This window comes from Lytechinus pictus, chromosome 9 (assembly GCF_037042905.1).
Source record: "Lytechinus pictus isolate F3 Inbred chromosome 9, Lp3.0, whole genome shotgun sequence".
In the NCBI taxonomy this organism is placed as follows: domain Eukaryota; kingdom Metazoa; phylum Echinodermata; class Echinoidea; order Temnopleuroida; family Toxopneustidae; genus Lytechinus; species Lytechinus pictus.
In genome coordinates this window covers 16575633-16585421 of record NC_087253.1, presented here as the reverse complement: position 1 = coordinate 16585421, position 9789 = coordinate 16575633, and positions in this window count along the sequence as shown.

The window sequence follows — 9789 nt, the reverse complement described above, 5'->3', positions numbered from 1 at the left end:
TTCAGGGGTACCCATATTATTTTTTGGGGTGGTGAAGACATGGAAGAGGGGGAAGAAGAGAATGAACAAAGGTAAAACGCTGGTGTTAATTTAACACCAATCCGGTATCGGAAAACAACAGAGAGGTGCTGCTGGTGTTGTTGCAACAATTTCCTGGTTTTATTCTGATATAGATAGCTGGCCGGTGTTTAATGAACACCGACGTCTTTGCTGTGATAGGGAAAACGGGGAAGAAAGAAGAGTATACAAAATGAGAGGTCTGAGGCGAGTAGCTCTCAAAAGTCAATAGAGAGAGAAAAAATCAAGATCGCAATGAGGTAACTTGTCCACCCCCCGCCCTCCCCCCATCAAACCTGACTCTGGCGCAGCCCCTCTTCATACGTACTCTCTCCGAAGCGAGGTGATGATCACGTCACCTACATTCATGATAAGTTCATCGCTCTATTTTATCTTTCCATTTATTATGCCCAATTTGACCAGCAAGATGTGCAGCCTTTTTTCTTGGAAAACAGACGTTGCCCTTTTTAAAGAGTAGTTAGAAATTTATTGATTCGACAGTTTCCACTTTTTAAAATGTCTGCCGAACTTCTTCTCATTCTTTTAAAAGCAATCGACAAACAGTTGTGGTTGATAAGCGATCGCACTCGGTTTTAATTTGATTAATTTCTTTGTCGAAAAAAAATTGAATAAAGGTGGTGATATGATGCATCCTTACCTCACGGTCCGCTTGATTTAAATATACCAACTAATCTCATTTAGGCTTACTGTCAAATTTCGCGAAAAAGTTTCCGTCAGTTATACAAAGATTCTTGTTTGAATTTTATTCAATATTTTATTAGACGTTATTAAAAAGCAACACTGATAACTTTTTAATGAGTTCGTAAACTCGTTCAGTCCACGCATTGTTCGGCATGACATTCATTTTCCGTTTGTGTGGAATGTAGATCATGTAACGTGCCATAATATCAACAGTTCTTAGACAATAAACTGAATAGCCTTTATCATGTTTATAGGCATATAGCGGTCAAAATGCAGTCGTAATCGTGTGATGGCAGACGCGACATGGTTCTCCTTTCTTGTGTAAAATTGCATAGCCGTCGTAAAATATTACAACAGCGGGAATTACAGTAATTTCGAAGAAGGTGGTATCCTAAACGTTGTCTGGTAGCCTAATTTGGGTTCATGTAGACGAACAAGAACATTTTAAGAATAGTGTTTAAAATCAGTCACATGGTATTCATGATTACCTTAATCTACATAATGCTTTGATAGGTTTATCCCTGCAGCATTTAGTATTTCATTTATTCAGATATTAAAATTTTCCGCTTGGAGTACCCATTTAAATTACTCTTATCGATGTAAACAGGAAAATATTTTTTAGACGATTAGTTCCTTACTTGGGATGTGCAGTTCATTGCATTGCCATGTATTTCTTTCTTTATTTCTTTCTTTCCTACTTTTTTGTGTGCTGCCGATAAGAAAGGTTTAGGAAGGCGTCGGAGACGGATGGGGGCTTTGGTTAACAAAAAAAAAAGGAAAGAGGACATAAGAATAGAAAGAGGGACTGATTCAGCGAGAGAGTGAAAGTAAAACAGAGGGGAGCAGGTAGATCTAGGGGAATTGTGATATAAAAAGAAAGAGAGAGAGGGAGATAGAGGGGGAGTGACTAAAGGGGGGTCTTCGGCATCACAGACTATCAATTTCAAACTTCTTATTCGTAACCAATTCGGGTGAGAGTTCAAAGTAGTTAAAAGAGTGTTTATGTGTGTGTGTAGGTGCGCTATGGTGTGTGCGTATGTGTGGGTGTATGTGTGAGCATGGTGTGAGGATGAGGGTGCGTGTGTTTGTTTGGGGTGGCACTACGTTGTATCCACTCTGTAAAGTAGCCATCACGTCTTCCACACATTGAATTCCTTAACACTAAAAGGAATGGGGGAGGGGGCCATGATGCCCCCCTTAATGCTTGGCGCGATATTTCCAAAACGCAAAAAGTTAGCGCCGCAGAATTTTGTGATGTTTTTCTCTAAAGACTCACGCAACTTTTGAGACCAAATTCGCGAAATACAGGTATTAGCATCGCGACGCCACGTGACTTTTTACGAGACAATGTTGTGCAAAAACTGACTCAATTTTATACTTTGTGTACAAATTCTACTGGAAATGAAATTCATAAAAGGGTGATTATTTTTCATTCTAATTGGTTTGCTTAATTGAGTTAGGATTTATTTTAGTTGTTTTTAGTTGTTAAATGGTCTGTAATAATTTCCATTGAAAAAAAAAGAAAAACAAAAGATGAAAACAAAGAAATACATAAGAAATTCTAAAAACAAAGAAATACATAAGAAAAAAATGGCTTTCGTAATTTTTCTTTGTTGAAACCTTTAGATTAGATTACAAACATGACATCTGGAAAAAAAGAAAATTTGAAGTGAGACTGGGTGTTAAAATTGTAAATAAAGTTTGTCATGAATATATTTGCAAATTTTATTCATGATAAATAAAAACAATAATTTTCAGATTTTTTTTTATACTGCCTTGTAGTCTATGTGGTAAAGAATGTGTGCCAAATTTCGGCGGGATCGCGCTAACGACAGTCGAGATCAGAAGGGGGGCTTCATGGCCCCTCCCCCCCCCCCCCCCGAGTCCTCAATACATCTCAAATAGCCCAGTCCTTTTTAGGGTTAAAGCTTCCAGGAATTATACAACTCTACCATGTCTGCTGGTATGCCCCACCCCCTCCTTTCATGAAAAGATGCTCCTTTATCTAACATTTTCTATGTACTTCCCAGGCATGCCACTGCGCTCTGAATCCATGAATTCTTCTTTTGGTTGTGAAAGCTTATGCGATAATTTCTATCTCGCACGTCTTTAGGTATAGGCCTATATACACATAATTTATATAAAGAAAGCAATTATCGCTCAGTGATCAGAATTTATTTAACAGTCGTTGTTGATACGCTTTGTCTTGGATCTGAATAAAATGGAGGATCAAGTAGAAAAGAGACAATCTTCTTTTGTGTAAGTTTTTATGTTTCAATTTATCTTTATTTTCCAAGAAAGCAGAGAACTGAAGGGAGATAATAAAATATATTTATAATGTCATCTTTCTGTTCATTGGGCAGATAATTTTCGTCATATTTTTTTGTTCGACTCCTCTACGTATTTCCCTCCTTTTAATTCACATTCGTGTCACAATGGTAGATAATTTACTCTTGTAATCCTCAGTATTTTCAAATACAATGCGTAAATCCGAATATCACAGCTAGAGATAATGATCTGTAATATTAATAAGTATGTTGTATATTGATATTTATTTCCAAACGTGCGTCTGCACTTGACCATGAGGAGATGGAAGCTCGGTGGAAATTTCTTCAGGTACTGTACTTTCGTTTAGCCCAATTAAGATTTTCTTATATTGAGTAGCTGCAGCATGGCGAACAAGAGGGGACCAATTGCAAATCCTTGATGGATTCCACTTTGTAAGTGCTTACACATGACTGTGCGCATCGCATTACGGCAATTTCAAAGACCGAAGGATGGGGGGGGGGGCAATGTTGAAATTTCGGTGATGAAGGGTGTCATGTCTTATTTTCACATCACTATAAAAATGTTCTTTTGACACACCACATGACATGATGTAAAGAAGAAAATAAAAGCAAAATCCTAGCAGCGCAGTTGAGTCTCTATTCAATTTTCTTCGTTGTCGAAAATACTGTTATATTAGTGTTAGGTACGTAAAATAATTTCTCTTAGGTGGTTTTTTGCTTCGCTCTCGGGGGGGGGGGGGCTTCGTTATTTATTATCACCAGTGTACTGGCATTCTAAACACCTGATTATGCGTGATGTTTTCAATGTATCTTTGATCAACCTGTAAAGGAGTATTTTGATAAAACTTAACCACGAGTGTTGGCATAAGTAGAGGTGTTGTGGTTCAGGGATAAATCTTTGCACCACAAGGTCCGGGGATCGAATCCCGACGCAGCACTCTGGTCATTTTATCTACATTTGCCACTCTCCACCCAGGTGTTGTAAATTTGAAGTAGGGGGGGGTGGGAGAAATTCTCTGAATGCTCGAGAGCTCGATATTATAGTGATTAAGCCGGGGTAATAGTTTTCAGCGCTTAGAAACATTGTATTAAGCGCTAAATGTTGCATATTATCATTATTATTATTATTGTTTATTATTATTATTATTATTATCATTATTATTATTATAGGACCACACTTTTTTAAATCAGTATTGCAATTCGTGGTTTTCGTTCAACATCAATTGGTTATATACGCATGGTGTTTTCTTTATTTTAACACTCATGGTGTTGAACACTGAAAATTTAACACCGGGCTAAAACGCCTGGTGTTCTCTATATACACGGGTTAACACCGTTTTCTATGTGGAGAGGAAACAGCCAATGGGGCTGTAAATGTGTAGTCTGTACATGACATTTGTTTTGTTATTGGAAGGAAGGAGAAAAAAGATTAGTTTCAATTCCCATTCAATCTCTGTGATTATCCCAGGAAACAAAGGGCTCTCGGATATTAACATGATTAATATTAGCTGTGAAATATTGTGGTGTCACTGCAAGAAGGGATTTAGTAGTGCAGGGAAACATGGGCGACAGTGTCTTTTTAGCTTCTCGCGATTACAGTGCGAAACCACTCGTGATGATTAATTAGCCATCAATGACAGTGTAGTTTATTACACCGAAATTAGTGTCTTAAAGGGGTTAACTGTTTCAGAGAGCCAAGGCGCGTACTGGAAAAGATTGCTGAATATTCAATCCATTTTTTGAACAGCAGTTGAGTAGTTGTATGAATGAAAGGGTTTTAGGGTATGTCCATTGTTTTCCTAACTACTGAAGGGCGATTTCATACGTGTAGTACGCGACAATTTGACAACAAGTTATAGTCTCTTAGCTAAACGCTTTAGCAATAAAAATTGTTTTTTTTATCAATGATAAAGTTAAAGCGGTTTAGGGATGTGAAAAACTGATAACCAACAAAAACAAATGTTTGATTACGGGTGAATAAAAGGTGAAAATGGTGTGTGACGTACGGGACTCAGAAATGTGCCGTACGACACGCAACATTTTCACCCCTAATTCATCCATGAAAAGCATATTTTTGTTGGTAGTCCTTTTTTACATGACTACCCAGTAGTACTTTGATATTGCAAAAAAAATTGAAGTTTATCGTTTGTTTGGACAGTAGGTTGGAAAGTGTTGTGAAATGGAATCGCCCTGAAACTGTTGGGCAAGTACTACTCGGGGTGGTGAACAATTGTGGAAATATCCACCATTACAAAGATGTACCGTTGATTATTGTCAATTTGCACGGAAACTTATCTTTTGAAATTATTTCTGGTAATCCGTTATTTTACCATGGAATTGGCGTATAACAGCTTTACAACAGGCTGGCGTGGCTGTTTCAGTTAAGTTCACTTATGAGGATTGAGGAGATAAGTTGCAGTGGTTGTGATTCATAAATAGCGAACGGAGCAAGATGATAGGAAACATCTAGTCTTTTAATTAGGTTTTATTAGCTGATTGTTAACGACGCTCTAATACGTTACTTAACACGCAATAAGGGTCTATTCCTGTACGACTGTTGTTAACTACTTTATTGAACCGGGATGGCCGCCCTGTTAAACCTTTTTCAAGGAATAAAACGAGCGGGAAGGAAAAGAGAAAATTAACTAATAGTTAAAAGAAATATATCATGAGACTTCGTAATACCTTTTTTTTTTTTTACTTAAGTGACGTCCTCTTTCTGTAATTCCTTTCCCCTGTACCTCCCCTTGCCTCATATTTTGAGCATTTTCCTGTCTCTGGGCGCATAATTCCATAATCCATTTTGTCGCAAAGTAGGAGAGACCTTGTCCCTGTGCTTCTATACCAACTCCTGGCCTGCTGCCACTAATAAAGCACGAGTTGTGATGATTGGATTTTCAAATCTTCTGAAAAAAGTCGTTCCCTATTCATTTGGTTGCACCCTTCCCACCCCCCCCCCTGCCCCCTCCAGCTTCCCCGACCTCGCTAAGCATGTTATTGCAGAATACATCAGTGATACAAATGGGTCCTCACAGCTTGACTGCTATCGGCTAAGTGCTCTGTTGAGAGGGCTGGCTCATGGAGGTAAATTTGATTTGAAATGGCATTGTAACCATGCATGTCACCCCTACGACACATAGCAACCATGCAACATCACCAGCAAACAGACCATAAAGGACAGTGGCCGAGAAATTAACCATCCTCGATCCATTTTCCCCCACATAGTCGTGTATCCTCGGCAGATGATATTCCTATGCATAGGGGTGGCGCCTCTCAGCTGGGGTGGGTAGGGGTAGATGGCTACCTTCTATGTTTTTTAAGAAGAATAGAATAAAAAAGGAGGAGAAAGAGAAGAAGATGGGAAAAGAGTAGTCGGGGTCGTAGAATTGTAATCATGATATACACCTTGACCTACTATTTTTACTATGAAATATAAGGTCACCTTAAGTTCGTCATACCATGAACCTACAATACCTATCACAAAGACCTGGCGCATCCGTTCCATATATTTGCACATAACATGGGGCCCCGAGAATGTTAATTTTCCATGTAAATCATGTAAATTGAACAATTAATTGTAATCTCTGATTACTGTCCTATGAAATAAATATTCCGTTTTATTTCCACCTTTTTCCCTACTTCCCGCTACTTCTTGAGAAGTCACAGGAGACGGTTGGTCTGCAGGCACAGACCCTGATTGAAACTTTGATCAGCAAGTGTGTCTCCACGCAAAGACTAGCAGATACAAAACGTGCTGTTTCAATCCTAAGCAAGAGGACCTTCAGTACACAAGGCATGAGTGGGCTGCACATTCAGACCCTTAACTCGAGTGAAGGGTTTGCACAGCAGACTAGGAAGCAGTCACCCCTATTTATGCCGATGCAGCAACACTGCCCTATCAAGTCTTTATGCAATTAGCATGCCCCTGAAGCCTACTCATGCTCGACTCCCAAGTAAAATAGCGAGATTTTGCTCAGCGAATGACCGGGCCTTCAGCAACGCGGGCGTATGGCAAGCCCTTTTAACATTTTATCAAGAAATACAATACTTGATACCGAAAAATTGTAATTCTTGATAATTATGAAAATTTAGTTTTTTGACATAAATTAAAGTTTTAAATTCTCCATAAAAAAAAATTATTTCTATGTATGGAGAATTGTATTTCTTGATAAATTAATGTTAAAGTGGTTTGGCATACACCCGCGTCGCCAAGCGTAAACTCGCTAATGAGGGCGATTATGAAACACAAATGATTCACGCCTTTCCCTCTCTGATTAGCTCCTTATCTTCAAGGATTTGTCGAAGAATTGCAAAAGGAGAACAAAAAGTATTTTCCATCACTGCGATCCTTTCGATGCTATGTTATGTAATCCTTTGACATAATCTGCAAGACTTTATTGCATTATAAATTGTATTTCTACATGGGTGTATTTTTTACCATTACGATTCTTGAACTTTGATACAAAAAAATTAGGGAAAGATGTAGGCCTAAAAATGCATCCTTTCATAAGAATTCAAAGATGTCCTGCATGTTTAGCATTTTCCGCCAGCCCATTACTAAACAACTATAAATGAATAGATAAATAAATAAATTAATTAATTAATTGATAAATGAGGATGATGATGATAATAATGATATAAATCATAATAAAAAATAATGACGATGATAATAGTATAATAAAAGTAATAATAATAATACTATATTATACATACAACATATATATATATATATATGTATATTTGAAACCCTTGTATTTTGCATAGAATATCTTCGAATATCTTCGAATATATTCAAGTTGACCCATGCCCCCTTCGAATCCCCCCTCTCACACCTCCCATCTCTCCCTCCTCACGCCAATGCTCTAAACCGTTCACGAAAACATCAAGCGCAATCCATCTTCTATTTTCTCCTTCTCAGTGCCATAATTCAATGTCGCCGCCCGATCAGCTACTCCATCTCAAACCATGCGTGCCGTGTGAGTGCGCTTGTTTTGGTCGACTTAACCCCGATGTTAATTCAATGGCAGCAACCCCCCAAATCGTACTCCGTCATGCGGTGCATTTCGCGTGTGTTCTGATAATAGCGGAAACCATTCGAAGACGCTGACTTCATATCTTGCGTGGATTTCAACACCTTTATATACTGGATTCGCATGTGGATGGAATCAAAATAAGTATTTCTTACCGTGTGCAGGTCCGCGTGATTGCCATAGAAACCAGTTTATATTAATTATTATATTTTCATCATAGATACGTCAGAACAACTTCGTCCGTTATTGTTTATGATATCAGAGGATCTTGTATTTCTTTTGCCTCGTTCGACGTATCCTTTTTCAGTAATTACAAATGCTGGGGACAGGTGATAAATTATGGATTAGGACAGAAGATTAGATTGTTCCGTGATAGGGGTAGGGAAGATCTGATAGTGATTTGAAAGTTACGTCACAAATTGTAAGAGAGAGGGAGAGGGGGCAAACAGAAAAGGCGGAAAATTGGGGGATGGAGGGGGAGAGAATTTACATTTATATACATGTATAATAAAGAGAGAGATAAGGATAGATAAGGAGAGGAGCAGCATTCGGAGAATGGTATGGGGGGGGGGGTGGGAGGGGTATAGTAAATGAAATGTATTTATGTATGTAAGGGTGAATGTATGCATTAATGAATGTATGCACAAAATGTATATTTTGTAAAGAAAAATAAGTGTCGGATGGAATGTGCAGCGGGGGGGGGGGTATAAAACGAAAATAGGAAAAAAATGATGATGGATACAGAGATAGGTAATCATGAATGTGGATATGTTTCGATTTTTCTCTAGGCTTGTCCGTATGCTTGTCAATAGAGAGTGAAATGAATTAGGAAATCACGTAAACATTAGATTGCCATGGTAACGCAACATGAACACTGGTATTATGACGTGTGAAAACGTGATGGTAAAACAAAGGATGAAAGGGGGTAAGAAGAAAATATATGATATAAAAAAATTATGATAATGTTTTGAGAAATAGATATATTATATACATTGATGGATAAATATATATTAGATAAACAGATATATACTAGATATAGATAGTTACGTATGTAGAGGAATTGCTGATAGATTTAAAGAATCATAAGAGACAATGAAGATGAAATTGAAATTTGAAAATAATTAAATAGGTTATAGATGGATATTAAGACTGGCAGGTGGATGGAGGGAGGGACGGGAAGAGCTGGAGAGAGAGAGAAAAAAAACCGCTTTATTATAGTGACTTTTAAGGGTGGGCTATATTGAAGATTGAAGCACAGAACTTGGAATCTATACCTTGAATACATCACTCATTGCTATGTTAGGAAAGCATTATGATGTTGCTGTTCCCAGGTCTTATATGAGGATTGCGGAGACACCAAATTGATTACACCGTGCTCTATCGTACTCTGTAATATTACACGACTTCGTTCGTCGCACGTAACCTTTGTATGCCTAGCATGTAGCAGCAAGGTTCCCCCTACAAGAAATACTAGCAGGATCCAATCTCCAATTCAAATGTTAACGATTTTCCTCGCGAAAGATCGATGCTCTGACGTGTTTTGTTTCTAGGATAAGTAAGGCGTTTCGCATCCCCACCCAGCCTTCCACCCAACACGTCCCCATCTAACGACGATTAAAGAGGATTCAATGATTATCTTTGTAACTCCCTTCTGTAACTTCCCCGTAGCTTGTTCTATGCTCGTCGTGATGATTGGTGCATTGTATTAATGA